Raw genomic sequence first — 18502 nt, 5'->3', positions numbered from 1 at the left:
GGGGACGGACACAGTGTGCTGTCAGCATCCGCATTTGCGGAGCGCGGCCCTGATCTTCAGGTCCGCAGCTCCGCAAAAGATAGAACATGTTCTATTCTTGTCCGCAGCATTTCTATAGGGGTGCCGGGCGGGTGTGTGTCGGATCCGCAATTTGCGGGTCCGCAACACACCACGGACGTGTGAATGGAGCCTTATAAAGTGTTGCTTAAAACACGATTTAATAATACACGTTCTCCGGCTTGGCAAATTGATTGTCCATGAATTTCCCTTCGAAGGTTGGTATAATATATTGGTGAATTTAAGTTTACTTTCTTATAATTATAATCAAGTTTTGGTTGAATTTAATATTCAATATTTAATAAATTTAATAATAAAAATTAAGTGTTGCCTAAGATAGGAGAGAATCTGCCAGTCTTCTGTTTATTCAACGACGTGATTACGATGGAGAAAGCATTCCAAAAAACAATTTCTCTCCACCTGGAGACGAATCCTGTCAAGATTGATGCAAGTGCTGTATCGGCTGCTCATCGACCCAAATACTTCTGGGGGAACCTGCCTGGCATGAAGAGGCCTTTAGTAGCTACAGACAATGAGAAGACAAAGCTTGAAGATAGCTTTGAGCCCGGAAGAGTCGCGAAGTTCATCAAGATACGTCACTAAAGATTTTACCGCATATAACCGCAGCGCTGACCGCTGAATAAATTGAGTTTTTCGACCGAAATACTTCAATAAAGATTCTACTGCATATAACCGCAGCGCTGAAAGCTGAATAAATTACGTTTTTCGACCAAAATACTTCAAAAAAGATTTTACCGCATATAACAGCAGAGCTGACCACTGAATTAATTAAGTTTTTTGACAGAAATACTTCAATAAAGATTTTACCACATATAACCGCAGCGCTTACCATTGAATTAATTTTGTTTTTCGACCGAAATACGTCAATAAAGATTTTGCCACATATAACTGCAGCGCTGAACACTGAATAAAATTAGTTTTTCAACCGAAATACGTCACAAAAAGTTTTACCACATATAACTGCAGCGCTGAATGCTGAATACATTTTTTTTTGCTATCGAAATGGGTCACTAAAGGCTTGGGACTCTCCACCTCGGCTCACCACAAGCCATCAGTTCTCTGAAAGTTGTAGAGTCCACCACTTGGAAAGGGAGGAACTGCAGCACCAGCAACTAGGACAGCAGCACGTTCAGCATCTGCACCTTTGGATGTGTGCACGCATACTGTTGTCTCTTGGCAATCGCTTCGGTGATCGATTGCTGACGGAATAACTGACGAGGAGTAGGAAGAGCAGGAGCATCAGGACCAGCAGACGATGGGAACGACAGACAGCTTCCTTCACCTTAGGTGGTGGAGCCTTGACTGCCTAAAATTGGGTGCGGCGTGCCACTGGGTGATGCAGCGGTTGCTGCAGCAGGCTGGACCACCACATCGGAGCCATGGTTCTTCCAGGCCACTTTATGGTGACGCTGCATATGTTACGCTTCACCTTCTGCCCACATATTCTACATATGGCCATGTTCACCTCCTCCAGAGGCTGTAAAAAAAACTTCCACACCGCAGAGTAGGTGATTTTACCAACAACACTACGCACTGACTGACTGCTACCGCCACTGCTTCCGTGAACCTCTCCTTAATAAGGATATATTTTTATAAGAATACATTTTCAGTTTTCTACTGAAATACGCAACTAAAGGCTTTACCACGTACACTCACCTAAAGAATTATTAGGAACACCATACTAATACGGTGTTGGACCCACTTTTGCCTTCAGAACTGCCTTAATTCTACGTGGCATTGATTCAACAAGGTGCTGATAGCATTCTTTAGAAATGTTAGCCCATATTGATAGGATAGCATCTTGCAGTTGATGGAGATTTGAGGGATGCACATCCAGGGCATGAAGCTCCCGTTCCACCACATCCCAAAGATGCTCTATTGGGTTGAGATCTGGTGACTGTGGGGGCCATTTTAGTACAGTGAACTCATTGTCATGTTGAAGAAACCAATTTGAAATGATTCGAGCTTTGTGATATGGTGCATTATCCTGCTGGAAGTAGCCATCAGAGGATGGATACATGTTCTCATTCTGTTTACGCCAAATTCGGACTCTACCATTTGAATGTCTCAACAGAAATCGAGACTCATCAGACCAGGCAACATTTTTCCAGTCTTCAACAGTCCAATTTTGGTGAGCTTGTGCAAATTGTAGCCTCTTTTTCCTATTTGTAGTGGAGATGAGTGGTACCCGGTGGGGTCTTCTGCTGTTGTAGCCCATCCGCCTCAAGGTTGTGCGTCTTGTGGCTTTACAAATGCTTTGCTGCATACCTCGGTTGTAACGAGTGGTTATTTCAGTCAACGTTGCTCTTCTATCAGCTTGAATCAGTCGGCCCATTCTCCTCTGACCTCTAGCATCCACAAGGCATTTCTGCTCACAGGACTGCCGCATACTGGATGTTTTTCCCTTTTCACACCATTCTTTGTAAACCCTAGAAATGGTTGTGCGTGAAAATCCCAGTAACTAAGCAGATTGTGAAATACTCAGACTGGTCCGTTCGGGCACCAACAACCATGCCACGCTCAAAATTGCTTAAATCACCTTTGTTTCCCATTCTGACATTCAGTTTGGAGTTCAGGAGATTGTCTTGACCAGGACCACAACCCTACATGCATTGAAGCAACTGCCATGTGATTGGTTGACTAGATAATTGCATTAATGAGAAATAGAACAGGTGTTCCTAATAATTCTTTAGGTGAGTGTATAACTGCGGCGCTGAACGCAGAATAAATGTATAGTTTTCTACCGAAATATGTCACTAAAGGTTTTACCACATATAACTGCAAAAGTGAACGCTGAATATATTTTGTTTTTGTACTGAAATAATAACTGCAGAAGTGAAATGCGTATATATTTTTCCTTTTTGTACTGAAATAGGCCACTAAACTCTTTCACCACAAATAAATGCAACAGTGAAGTGTGCATTTTTTTTTCCTTTTTGTATTGAAATAGGATACTGAACACTTTCACCACATATAACTGCAGAAGTGAAATGCGTTATATATTTTTCTTTTTCCACAGATATAAGCCACTAAAGGCTTTTCAGCATAGCACTTGCACCCCAATAGCAAGAACAAATTTCTGGAATGCCAGAGCTGTATAATGGCTATTTGGTTCCCCAAATAATGTTTCCCTGCACTTGTAAATCACATTTTTTTTTCACAATGAGATTTTTCTATCACTGTCCCAAGCGACTTCAGACGTCTCTCCCTGCACTAAGATGCTGTGAAATGATTCCTTACTATCGTTTCCCTGCAATTTGAATAATGTTTCCCTGCACTTGTAAATCACTTTTTTTTTCACAATGAGGTTTTTAGTATAACTCTCCCTAGCGCTTGCAACGTCTGTCCCTGCACTCAGAACGCTGGAAAATGTCTGAATCCAAGATGGCTGAGGCTATTTACAGGGCTGGCTGCTGATTGGCTGCATGCATGGCATTGTGGGTCAGCCCGCCTTCCCAGAGTTCCTTACCGCCTGTCCTCAAATGTGTAGCCGCCATTTTAGGAAAATTCTGATTCGTTACCACAAAGCGTGAGGAAATTCCACTTAGTCTGATTCGATCCACTCATCTCTAAATGGTAATATTAAAATTTTTGCATAATTATTATCTTTTGGGCTGTAACTAAACGGTATCTTGAAGTAAAACAACATGTTCACTAACAAGGGTATAGTAATGCACTTTTTGCAGTAAAATGCATTCAATAACACAGGTATAGTAATGTAGTTTTTATAGTAAAATGCTTTTGCTGTAACTGAATGGTAGGTTGAAGTAATACAACACATTCACTGACAAGGTATAATAAGTTTTTTTGTTGTTGCAGAAAACATATTCACTAATACAGGTATAGTAATGCAGTTTTTGCAGTAAAACACATTCAATAATATGGGTATAGTAATCAGTTTTTGTACTAAATTTTTTTTTCTGTAACTGAACGGTATCTTGAAGTAATACAACATGTTCACTAAAAGGGGTATATTGATACACTTCAAAAATGCCCAATTACAAACTATAAATTGAGGTTTTTAGGGAAAAAAGGCAATTGCTTAGCGTTTGCAGCTGAATGTATGCTATTGGGATTCTGACAATAAGCCTATGAACTGTAGAAACTTGAGATTTGTATTTTCACCCCAAAAAAATGCCTGGCTGTCCACATTACCAGCAAACTGTATGAACTATGAATTAACGCACAACCAACTTTCCATGATAAAAACCTAAAATGTACCCGTGTATACTGTATCTCCCTATTCTCTCCCTATAGTGTGAACCTAGTTCAGCTTGATTACTTTTACTTGTGTCAGCTCTGCAATTGCTTTTTGGCAGACACAGCCACAACACATGTTCTGAGGTTTAAAGGTGAACACAGAGGGGTGTTCCATTGCATTCTCAGCAGCAGGACTTGCCAGAATTCTGCCCCTGATTGGCTGATAATGCTTAGGGATGAGCGAATCGACTTCGGATGGAACATCCGAAGTCATTTCGCATAAAACTTTGTTCTAATACTGTACAGAGCAGGAGCTCCGTACAGTATTAGAATGTATTGGCTCCGATGAGCCGAAGTTATTGCTTCATAAAGTTATTTGTACTGTAAAAAACCATTTTCCAAACTCTGGTTCGGTTCTAAGTGGTACCTTGGGACATGATTTTGTACAGAACAAATTAATTTATGAAGCAATAACTTCGGCTCATCGGAGCCAATACATTCTAATACTGTACGGAGCTCCTGCTCTGTACGGTATTAGAAAGAAGTTTTATGTGAATCGACTTTGGATGCTTCATCAGAAGTCGATTCGCTCATCCCTAATCATGCTGCCTGTCAGGGCAAGTCCTCCCGCCTTCCTCCCAGGGTCATTTGATCTTCTATCTTCTTCCTTTCTGTTATTTTCCTCACCAATTTTCACAGAACCGTTTTTGTGCAAAAAACAATGTATTCGTATGGCAGACAAACTTATGTGAAATTCATAAGGAACCCACTTAGTTTAGAATCGATTCATTCATTTGTAAAATTTAGCCACATATATTCAATGTCTTGTAGGGCTACAAAGTGTCATATATTTCCATAAATATTTCCGCACTTCATCATAAAATCCTACTTTAAACAGTAATCATTCCATACAGAGCAGTAGACGGGGCTGTAGTATGGATACTGTATAATTTATCTATATAAATTAGATTTTCCTGGCTTCACATAGCAATGATGTTCCACTAATGTGTGAGCACAGTATGGAGCTGGCACATATGGTTATTAGAGATCTGCGCTGTGTACACAGGTGACGGCTACACTCCCAATGTGATGTGAGCACAAGGTGGGTACTCAGGATTCCCTGCGCCTCAGTTATTAGGTGCCATTTTCTCGGCTCTGTCCAGATAAATAGGGCTGCCACATAATCGATAAGAAACTCACAGCTGTCACTTACCCTAAGCTTGATCCTGACACACAAAAAACTGGAACTGTCACTTCAAAGTGGATTTGCATTAACCCCTTGATTGCCGAGGGCCAGCAGAATGCATAGGGCACATGCATCTGGAAATATGATACTGAGATTGCATATAATAAAGATGACAATGCAGGAAAGTGTCATGAGTTATTATCTAAAGTGAATTTATCATCTTTAGCTTTTTAAAGGGAACCTGAGACATTAACCATGGTGTTTCAGCTGCAGGCAGCATGTTATACAGAGCAGGAGATAGATGAGCAGATTGATATATTGGATATATGGGAAAAGATTCAGTATTACTTGTAATTTATTCATTAAAATATGTGCTCGTTATCTGATTTGAAGTCAAGGAGTTGGTCCTATCAGTGATTGACAGCCTTCCCTCTATCATTGTGTATACAGAGAGAGCTGTCAATCACTGATAGGACCGCCTCCTGGACTTCAAATCAGATAACTAGCACATATTTTAATTAATAAATTACAAGTTATACTGAATCTTTTCTGAATGGATGAATAGATAGATAGATAGATAGATAGATAGATAGATAGATAGATAGATAGATAGATAATAGATAGATTGATAGATGATAGATAGATAGATAGATAGATAGATATGAGATTAGATAGATAGATGATAAATAGATAGATTATAGATAGATAGATAGATAGATAGATAGATAGATAGATAGATAGATAGATAGATAGATGATTAGATAGATGATAAATAGATAGATAGATAATAGATAGATATGAGATAGATAGATGATTGATTGATTGATTGATTGATTGATAGATAGATAGATAGATAGATAGACAGATATGAGATTAGATAGATAGATAGATAGATATGAAATTAGATAGATAGACAGATATGAAATTAGATAGATAGACAGATATGAAATTAGATAGATTGATTGATAGATAGATAGATAGATAGATAGATAGATAGATAGATAGATAGATAGGAGATAGATAGATAGATAGATAGATAGATAGATAGATAGATAGGAGATACATATTGTTGTTCCATATCCCATCACGTGAGGCCTTAGAATGAGCGCTTTGTTCTTTAATGGTCCATTGCACATTCCCTGAAATCTATTTAAAGGTCAGCTAGTACTAGCATGTAACTTCTAGGGATACTACACTTGAATGTTCTTCCACCTTTTCTATGTTCTTCATAAAATTGTTTAGAAAAGTGAATCCATAATGAGCAGAACATTTTCCTTCTTAGCTTTCATAACTTAGACAATCTGTTGACATGCCATTGAGCCATATCAGTAGATACATCACATAATGTACAGAACTGACGCACCCCAACTAGACTTCCTGACACACTGCTACATCACAATCAGAGATGAGAGCGACAACTGTTATATTATGGAGCAGTACTGTATATGACATATAGGGACCAAACTGCTGACATATGCATCCATGTGTGTCTTTTGTCTTATAAGTACTTAATACAGCTCCATGATAGAAAATTCACAAAGCCATGAAATGTCAGCAAAGTACATTTTCCCAGATCTCTTCATTTATTTCTATCTATTTGTACAGCCAATTTCATTTCATTTTGCTCATCTTTAATGAAAGGGTTTTCTGGTTTAAGTAAATAAAATATATTTTATGTACAGAAAAGTTTTAGGCGTGGGAAAATGCTGCAAAGTAAGAATGCTTTCAAAAGTCAAAGTGTTTATAGTTTATTTTATCAAATCACAAAATGCAAAGTGAATGAAGAATGGAGAAGTCTAAATCAAATCAATATTTGGTATGACCACCCTTAGTCTTCAGAACATCATCAGCTCTTCTAGGTGCACTTGCCAGGGCTGGACTGAACATCTGACAATTCTGGCAAATACCAGATAAGCTGGTGCCACAGTGTGCCACCTCAGGCTAGGACAAAATATCCGGGACTTGGGCCCAGGATGTTTTGCCCAGGGCCATTAAAATAGTACCACCACACAACTGTATCACCATCCTCAGAGCATTGATACAGTTGAATAGTGCAGAGGAGCAAGGAAACCAATGGATCCCAGCCCTGCTGTTCACTCTCATAGGCCACAGACCACTAGTGCAGATGGTCATGAAGTGATGACAATATTGTACCCACCAGCCTAGTGTTGCAATGACTCATTGTGCCAGGATGCAGGTGGCACTGTGACTTCATAGCATCTGCCTTCACAGGGACACGGGCAACTCAGGCCGCAAGCTGGAAGAGGCCCGTGGCCTGCTTTGCAGACTGAAGGATGGAACAGCACTCAGGTGAATGTTTTTGTCACTTTTGGAGAAATACAGGATGGACTTTTGGAGAAATACAGGGGGGCAGTGAAACTACTGGGGACACTACAAGGTGACACAATATAACTACTGGATACACTAAGTGGGGACATTATAAGTACTGGGGCAATACAAGGGGCATTCTAACTATTGGCAGCACTACATAGGGACACCATAACTACTGGGTGCACTACAGAAGGATATTGTAACTACTAGGGGCACTTCAGGAGGATGTAATAACTACTGGGGGCACTATAGCGGGATATTAAAACTACTGGGGGCACTATGGGGAGAAATTATAAAAACTCAGGGCACTATAGCTACGGGGGGCACTACAGGGGAATGCTAACACTATACTTGGGCAATATCAGGGGGCAATAAAACTACTGGGAGCTATACTAGGGCACATTATAACTACTGGGGGCACTCCAGGGGCACATTATAACTACATGTGCACTATAGATGGAACTATAACTATTGAGAGCACTTTAGGGGCCTTGTTACTACTGGGGCACTTTATGAGGCCTTAATAGTACTGGGGCACTTTGGGGAGCTTTATTACTACTGAGGGCACTGTGGGGTATTATTACTACTTGGGGTTTTGTGGGGGAATTATTTTTATTGGGCACAATATGGAAGACACTACTTATAACAGGAGTTCTCTCAGGGAGCATTATCATAGTGTTGAATGTAATGTCCATTCAAATATGCTATTATTATTGGGGTGGGGCGCACAGGTATATTTGACATTCACCATAAAGTCTGTTTTAAAATGCCGGGGATGAATTTCAGTGCCAGTCCAGCCCTAACACTTGCAAATAGTTTTTGAAGGATCTCCGCAAGGAGGTTGTTCCACACATCTTGGAGAACTAATCACAGATCTTCTTCAGATGTAGGCTTACTCAAATCCTTCTGTGTCTCCATGTAATCCCAGAGAGACTCAATGATGGTGAGATCCTTGTTCTTACTTTTAGTAGGATAGTTTTTAATAGCATTGGCTGTAAGTTTGGGGTTGTTGTTCTGCTACAGAATAAATCAGACATTTCTATGATGGTATTGCATGATGGATAGGTATCTGCCTGTATTTCTTAGCACTGAGGACACCATTAACCCCTTAGTGACCCGCCTGTTTTGAGCCTTAGTGGCCAAGCATCTTTTTTATCATCACAGTCCAAGAGCTACAACTCTTTTATTTTCCCTTCGATGTAGCCGTCTTAGGGCTTGTTTTTTACAGAACAATATAATGACACAATTTTGGGGAACACATAACTTACTGATTAGCTTTTATTAACTCTTTCTGGGGGAGGGGAAAACAACAATGCTGGTATTGAGTTTTTATGTTAGAAATTTTGCAGTATTCATTTTTTTACATAAATACATAACTTTATTCTTTGAGTCAATATTTAGTTTTGCTACTTTTGCACAATAAAAACCCTTAATTATTATTATTATTTTTTTAAATTTAATATCTTTATTACTATACAAAATGAGTACACAAAAAGAAAATTCATCCTTATTATAAATTCTCACCATTTTTTCCCTTGACCCCATTAGCCCCCCCCCCCCACCCTGCGATGTGTCCACCCCCTCCCCCCCCCCCCCAACCCCTCCTTGAAAATAAATAGGGAGAAGGGAAGAGAGAAGAGAAAAAGAAGGGGGGGAAAAAATAAAAAATTATATATTAATAAGTAAATAAATAAATATATTCCACGTGCAATCATATCAGAACTACCAGCCGTCCCATATCTTTACCCATTTCTCTAATCCACCTCTCTGCTTATAGAGAATCCGTTCATAGTTTTTAACCTTGTTAACCAGGTTTATCCAATTGTTTACCTCTGGGGCATGGCGTGCGAACCAGCTCCGACTGATCAGGAGCCTGGCCAATAGTAGCGTTCTACCTAATAGGATCTTTTGAGATTTATGACTACTTAATGTTGAAAGATCGTTCAGTAGAAACAAATGTGGCTCAAGAGGGATCCGTATTTTTAACTTGTGGGTGAGGAGATTATTAATACCATTCCAGTATGCTCAGAGTTCTGGGCATGCCCAGATCATATGCAGATAATCCGCACCAACAGTATCGCAACGAGGACACTTGGAGGTAGCTCTTATTCCACACTTGTTTAACCAGATGGGGGTAACATATAGTCTATGATAAATATTAAACTGTATTAAAGTGTGATTAAAATTGTGAGAAAGTACATCTGGGTTAGTGAAAATACTCCCCCACCCTACCATTTGTATGTTTGGGCAATCCATCTCCCAGGCCCTTTGTCCTGGTGATCGTGTCTCAGAAAATCGTGACTTAATTAGTAATTTATATATATTTGAAATCTTCATTCTTAATGGTATCTTCCCGAACCTCTCATTTAACATAGAAACATAGAATGTGTCGGCAGATAAGAACCATTTGGCCCATCTAGTCTGCCCAATATATCTGAATCCTATGAATAGTCCCTGGCCCTATCTTATATGAAGGATAGCCTTATGCCTATCCCATGCATGCTTAAACCCCTTCACTGTATTTGCAGCTACCACTTCTGCAGGAAGGCTATTCCATGCATCCACTACTCTCTCAGTAAAGTAATACTTCCTTATATTACTTTTAAACCTTTGCCCCTCTAATTTAAAACTGTGTCCTCTTGTGGTAGTTTTTCTTCTTTTAAATATGCTCTCCTCCTTTACCGAGTTGATTCCCTTTATGTATTTAAAAGTTTCTATCATATCCCCTCTGTCTCTTCTTTCTTCCAAGCTATACATGTTAAGGTCCTTTAACCTTTCCTGGTAAGTTTTATCCTGCAATCCATGTACTAGTTTAGTAGCTCTTCTCTGAACTCTCTCTAGAGTATCTATATCCTTCTGGAGATATGGCCTCCAGTACTGCGCACAATACTCCAAGTGAGGTCTCACCAGTGTTCTGTACAGCGGCATAAGCACTTCACTCTTTCTACTGCTTATACCTCTCCCTATACATCCAAGCATTCTGCTGGCATTTCGTGCTGCTCTATTACATTGTCTTCCCACCTTTAAGTCTTCTGAAATAATTACTCCTCAGATACTGAGGTCAGGACTGTGTCAAATATTCTATATTCTGCCCTTGGGTTTTTACGCCCCAGGTGCATTATCTTGCACTTATCCACATTAAATTTCAGTTGCCAGAGTTCTGACCATTCTTCTAGTTTTCCTAAATCCTTTTCCATTTGGCGTTTCCCTCCAGGAACATCAACCCTGTTACATATCTTTGTGTCATCAGCAAAAAGACAAACCTTACCATCGAGGCCTTTTGCAATATCACTTATGAAGATATTAAACAAAATTGGTCCCAGTACAGATCCCTGTGGAACCCCACTGGTAACATGACCTTGTTTTGAATGTTCTCCATTGACTACAACCCTCTGCTGTCTGTCACTCAGCCACTGCCTAATCCACTCAACAATATGGGAGTCCATGCTCAATGACTGCAGTTTATTGATAAGTCTTCTATGTGGGACAGTGTCAAAAGCATTACTAAAATCTAGATATGCGATGTCTACTGCACCTCCACCGTCTATTATTTTAGTCACCCAGTCAAAAAAATCTATAAGATTTGTTTGACATGATCTCCCTGAAGTAAACCCATGTTGTTTTTCATCTTGCAATCCATGGGATTTTAGATGTTCCACAATCCTAACCTTTAATAGGGTTTCCATTAATTTGCCTACTATTGATGTCAGACTCACTGGTCTATAGTTGCTCGATTCCTCCCTACTACCTTTCTTGTGAATGGGTACGACATTTGCCAATTTCCAATCTTCCGGGACGACTCCTGTTACTAATGATTGGTTAAATAAATCTGTTAGCGGTTTTGCCAGCTCACCACTAAGCTCTTTTAATAATTTTGGGTGTATCTCATCAGGCCCCTGTGACTTATTTGTCTTCACCTTAGACAGCAAACTTAGAACATCTTCCTCTGTAAATATACATGCATCAAATGATTTATTAGTCATCCTTTCTAGTGGAGGTCCTTCTCCTTTTTCTTTTATAAAAACTGAACAGAAGTATTCATTAAGGCAGTCGGCTAGCCCTTTATTCTCTTCTACATACCTTCCGTCCTTTGTTTTTAATTTAGTTATTCCTTGTTTTAATTTCATTTTTTCATTTATATATCTGAAGAATGTCTTATCCCCTTTTTTCATAGACTGAGCTAGAAGAATTATCTTTTTCTAACAGTGTTTTATCATCCAAACTAAAAAGTGCCGACCGAAGCTGAAAATACCTAAACCAAGATAGATTCTCTACGCTATGTGATAATTCCACAAACTACTTAATTTCTCTATTCTTAACAACCTGTGCCATATAAATAATCCCATTCTTTTGCCAGAATTGATCAATTTCTATACCATCTAAAATCTGTAAATGAATATTGTGCCAGAGAGGCGTGAATATAAGTGATCCCTTTACCCCCAACCATCCTCTAGTAATAGCCCACATTTTCGATAGTAATTTTGTAGTCCCTTTATAACCCCGATCCCTGTTAGTCAATAGCCCAGATTCCAGAAGCGTGAATATGTTATTATGCGCAGAGCTTCTTACTAGGCTACTTAGAAATGTACTATTTGGCCATTCATTACACATCCATAGCTGAGCAGCAATAAAATAGCCTTTAAAGCATGGGAGATTTAAACCCCCATGCTCCAGCGGTTTATATAGATATTCCAATTTGTGTCTCACTCGTTTTCTTCCCCAGACACCGGGTCTATTGGCATCAAAATGGTCTTTGACCAGTTTATGTCTAGGCCTGATACCTCACCAAATAGTTTAACCATACGGATAATTCTTAGGACAGTTATTTCTGTATTATCTGCGAAGAAAAGGACATCGTCCGCGTATAGAGAAATGCGATCTTCCACTCCTAATGTTCCAATTCCTTTAATTTGAACATCCTGCCTAATAGCCAAAGCCAGGTGCTCAATATAAATATCAAATAGGAGTGGAGATAGTGGGCTCCCATTGAGACTCAGCTTAGCCGTAGGGGATCTATACAGTGTTTTAATCATATTTATAAATCTCTCCCCAAAGCCCATCCTCGCCAAAACCCTCCGTAGGAATCACCACTCCACCCTGTCAAAGGCCTTAGAGTCATCTAAAGACAGGATGGAGCGAGCAGATCCCCCAGGAGCCTGTATGTTGGCAAAGAGCCGATGAAGATTATGATGAGTACCTTTGTTTGGAATGAAGCCGTTCTGGTCCGGATGGACAATGGAGGAGATAACCCCAGAAAGTCTTGTGGCCAAGATCCTCGCCAGGAGCTTTACATCTGCATTCAGCAATGAGATCGTTCTATAGGATCCCAAATCTATGGGGTCCTTACCTTTTTTGGAATTAGTATTATTACAGCTTCCATCATTGAACCCGGCAGGTTACCCTCCTCCACCAATTCAGCAAGGACCTCCAGCAATTTAGGAAAAACAACCTCCTTATATTTACCATAAAATTCATATGGGAGTCCGTTGAACTGGGGGTGGAGTTCCCCGAGCATAGTTTAATTGCCCCTTCGAGCTCCTGAATAGAGAGATCGGCCTCAAGTACCTTCTTTTGAGCCGGAGTAATAGTAGGAAAGACAATACCATCAAGATAAGAGTCCATCATTTCATCCGTGATCCTGCAGTCGGCTCTATAAAGGTCTGAAAAGTAATCAAGGAAGAACTTCTCTATGGAGTTTTGTCCCCTAACCATCCTCCCATTAGCCAATCGTATATTATCTATATTTTTTTAGATTCCTGGCTCGAGATCACCCTAGATAGGAGTTTCACCGGTCGCCCCGATTCAGTAAAATATTTTTGCCCCTTAAAGAATAGACTCTGTTGTGCCTTCTCCAGCACGAAGTTGGAGTATGCCTGTGTAGTCTTCTGCATAGTTTCCCTATTTTCCTCTGTCCTATTTATATAGAAAAGTTGTGTAGCTGAGGAGGCTTGTTCTTTTAAGTTTTTCTCATTTTTCCCATACTCCTTTCTCAGGTTTGCAATGTGACTGACCATTATTCCCTTCATATAGGCCTTAAAGGTATCCCATACTATTTGGATTTTAGTTGACCTATAATTAGTAACCCAGAATTGATTAATTTCCTTTTTTATTATTTCATGGTTCTTTATTAGTGATAGCCAATAAGGATTTAATCTGAAAAGAGGCCTCCCTATTTGTTTATCCTGGGCCAGGCAAAGTTCAAGGAGTAACGGTAGATGGTCCGAGAGTGACCTAGTCTCGTACTTCATTCGTTTTACATATCACACATATTTTTTATTGATCAGAGCATGGTCTATTCTGGACATGGATCTACCTAATTTACTAATACATGAGAAGACCCTTCTCCCCTGACCCAGACTTCCCCAAACATCCTCAAACCCAGACTCAGAGCAAAAACGTGCCACGGGGGACCCCTGAACAGAGGTGTCTCCCTCGACACCCATAGAGACCCTATCTACTGCCGGGTTAATAACACAATTAAAGTCACCAGTAATCAATGTGGGGCATTCCAGCCATTTGTCCATAAATGTTAACAGAGAGTTAAGCACTGAGAAAGAAAATGGAGGTGAGATATAAACAAAGGCCAAAATGCACATCTTCCCCGCCAGCTTACAGTATAGGAAGACAAATCTTCCCTGGTTGTCAACAGAGGATGCCTCGCACAAAAATTCAATCGTTCTATGAATGAAAACAGTTACTCCCCTAGAGTGACTAGAGAAGGTAGAGTGGTACGTGTGCGCAGCCCATCCCCTGGTGACCATCCTGGAGGTCTCCCCAGTAAGGTGTGTTTCTATCAAGCATACAATTGCTGGGAGGTGTATACGCATCAAATCAAAAACCGCTTGTCTCTTTCTTCTGTCCCCCAAGCCCCTAACATTCCAGGTAAGAATTCTGATAGACATTATGAACAGCAATTAAAGAAAAAAAAAAAAAAAAGAGACGCATCCCAGCCCAATCCCAACCCCCCCCCCCCCTCTCACCTATGACCCTATGACCATCCCTCCCACACTCCCCCCTGCTCGGCACCTCCCCGCTAGCTAAACAAAGAAAGTGGAAAATATAAACACCCTCTACCAATTGTTATTCCCAGCCAACCCTACAACAGTTAGGTCACATATTATTTCGTTCAAGCCAATCCGCGGCTTTATCCGGAGTGTCAAAAAAAAAAGTTGTGTCCTTAAAAATAATCCGAAGTTTTGCTGGGAAAATAAGTGAGTATTTAATATCCCTTTCTCTTAACCTCTTTTTAACAGTCATAAACGAGCGTCTCTTTTCCTGGATATCCTTTGAAAAATCAGGAAAGAAGGCCAATCTGTTCCTGTCATACAGAACGGGGGTACATTCCCTCGCCCTTCTTAGTACCGTATCTCTGAAACCAGCATCTTAGCAAGGAATGTCCGTGGTTGTCTCCCAGGGATTGGTTTCCCACCTGGGACCCGATGGGCTCTTTCTACCATAAACAAAGGTGAAAAAAGATCCCTCCCAAAATTCTCCAGGATCATCATCTGTATAAAACCCTTATTAAAAAAAAAAAAAAAAGTTTTTTGCTTCCCAAGACCCATAACTTTTTTATTTTTGTTTCTATGGAGCTGTGTGAGGGCTTGATTTTTGCAGGGCGACTTGTTATTTTCATTGTTATTATTTTGGGGTACATAACACCTTTTGATCACTTTTTTTCAGTTTTTGTAGCAAATAAGCAAAAAACAGCAATTCTGGCATTTTCTTTAGTTTTGCTTTGTTCGTTTTTTTGTTTTTTTTTACAGCGTGAATCAGCACCTGCAATTTTATTTGCGATCGTGCTGATGCTTGAGAGAGAGAGAGAGCTCCTTCTCTTTATACCACTTAGATTCTGCTCTCATTATTAACCGCAGCATTTAAAGAGGTTAAGCAGTTAAACAGGAGACCCATGCAGTGCTTAGACAAGGCCACTGTAAAAAGGCAGTGGCCTAGCCTCAAGCCCCTTAGTGACCACCGTAAAAAAAATAAGTATTGGTTAAGGGGTTAATCCTAACCAAATCCTTATCTCCATTTGGTAAAATGCAGCCCGAAAATTGCAAGGAACCTCTGCCATGCTGCACTATTGCCTGCAGACACTCATTATTGTATTCCTCTCCAGCCCTTTTGAGAACAAACTGCCTTGTGTATAAGTATCTGCCTGCATTTCTCAGCATTGAGGACCCCATTAACCCCTTAGTGGCCAGCTTGTTTTGGCCCTTAGTGACCAAGCATTTTTTTTTTTTCATTGTCACCAAATACTTCAAATAGGGATCTCCCATTGCCTTGATAATCTCACACATGCACCGTTACTGTGAGTATTGGCACATGCATGGATGATGCACGAGATTATCAAGGCTGCGTGAGATGTGCGGCCATGTTAATCTGCTAGCACAGTGGGGAATCTGTAGAGGGTCAGTCCCTCACAGATACAGAATACATTCAGATGAATTAATTCGCTCATTTCTAATTTCTAATTTTGACTTATCAGTCCAGAGCAGCTGCTGTCACTTTTCTGCATCCCAATTCCTATGTTTTTGTGTATACTTGAGTTGCTTGGCCTTGTTTCCACTCAACTATGCACAAAAGCATAGGTGCCAAAAATGGCAGCAGGTGCTCTCAACTGATGAGTCAAAATTTTTATTTTGCTGGTCCTTGTAAAAAGTCATTGAGATCATTATGCTTTCCTATTTTATATGTATAATATATTTATACACGATATAGATGGTGGGACACTCCTCCTAGTTAGGTGTTCATTCACTCCGATTGGCACAGGTGTATAAAGTCCAGCCCCTAGCCATGCAGTCTGCTTTTACAAATGTTTGTGAAAGAATGGGTCGTTCTAAAGGGCTCACAGAATTAGAGTATGGTACTGTAATAGGATGCTACCATATTTCTTCCCTCCTAGATATTTCACCATCTACTATGAATGGTATTTTTGCAAAGTGGAAGCACTTAGGAACTAGAGCAACTCAGCCACAAAGTGGCAGACCACATTAAGTTACAGAGAGGAGTCAATTACCGAGGCACATAGTACATAAGTCACCAATGCTCTGCTAACTATAACTGCAAAGTTCCAAACCTCCTCTAGCATTAACATCAGCACAAAAACTGCACTGGGAGCCTCATGGCATAGGTTCCCATGGCTGAGCAGCTGCACGAAAGCTATACATCACCAAGCACAATACCAAATGTTGGATGCGGTGGTGTAAAGTACATCGCCAGTGGACTCTGGAGCAGTGGAAACATGTTCTGTGGAGTGACGCTTCTCTATCTGGCAGAGATGAGTCTGGGTTTGGCAAATGTCAGGAGAACATTAACTGCCTGACTGCACTGTGTAGTCCATTTGTTTGAGGAGGAATAATGCTATGTGGTTGTTTTTTAGGGGTTGGCCTAGGCCCCTTAGTTCCAGTGAAGGAAATATTATTGCATCAGCCTACCAAGACATTTTGGACAATTGTATGCTTCCAACTTTGTGGGAACAATTTGGGGAATGCCCTTTTCTGTTTGATTCCGCACAAAGCAAGGTCCATAAAGACCTTAAAGGTTGGGTATGGAGGAACTTGACTTACCGCACAGTCCTGAACTGAACCCCATCCAAGACCTTTAGAATGAACTAGAATGGAGATTGTAAGCCAGACCTTCTTGTCCAACATTAGTGTCTGAACATGCAAATGTTCTTCGGGAGGAATTGGCAAAATTTCCCAGACACACTGCAAAATCTTGCAGAAAATCTGCCCAGAAAAGTAAAGGCTGTTTTAGCTGCAAAGGGGGACCAACTCTATATTAATACCCACCAAGGATTTAGAATGTGGTCATTAAAGCTCCCGTAGATGTAATGTGTAGGTGTCCCAATACTTTTGATATATATATATATATATATATATATATATATATATATTATATTACCTTCTTTGGCTCATGAAACCTTAGTCGTTGCCTGATCCTGTGAGTGTAGGAGGATGTCATTTATGTGAGAGGACACAATGACAAGCCGGGAGTGCCAGGGCTGTGATCTGCAGAGAGCAGAGATAACCACCCCACTCCAATAGGCCTGTTGTTCTACTGTTACCTGATCAGCGTGCGAACTTGCCTTAAGTATAGTGCAGCCACTGGGGCCCCCAAATTGCCACAACCTATAGCTGCACGTCCTCTTAGCACGGGGTCCTCCTAGGTAATTATACAGAAAGTAATCCAGAGCAGAGAGCAGAATACAAAGGTGCTAGCATTCATTACCTATTAGTAATACCCATCAGAAGTGACAGCAGACTATGCAAATGGCTGAACACCTAGGAAGAAGGGTTAACTCGAGGTTCCTGGCAAAGAATTCTAGTATGTATTACCTATGTATGAATTTCGGCATTGGTGTCTCTGTATACATGTACTGTGCATTCATCAAAGAAAAAAGACGACACCTCAAATGTTAAAAGTTAGAATGTTGAAATGATGTTGGATGGCTCTTTCTTGTTAAATGTATATTTCCACAAGATTTCATAGGAAACATTGGACATTTCTATATTTATGTTAAATCCACAAGTCTAATTAAATTTTTTATTTTTTTTTGCAAAATAGAAATGTATTTTTTTTATTCAATAAATAAAATACAATTTAAAGAAAATGCCTTGATTTGGTTTAATGAAACTGATCTTTTATATTTTGCTTGTATTAAATAACAGAGCAAGATAGATTGCCAGATTTATTAAAACTTGTGAC

The sequence above is a fragment of the Bufo bufo genome, chromosome 4 (assembly GCF_905171765.1).
Source record: "Bufo bufo chromosome 4, aBufBuf1.1, whole genome shotgun sequence".
Classification (NCBI taxonomy): domain Eukaryota; kingdom Metazoa; phylum Chordata; class Amphibia; order Anura; family Bufonidae; genus Bufo; species Bufo bufo.
Note: the sequence above shows the minus strand (reverse complement) of the source record.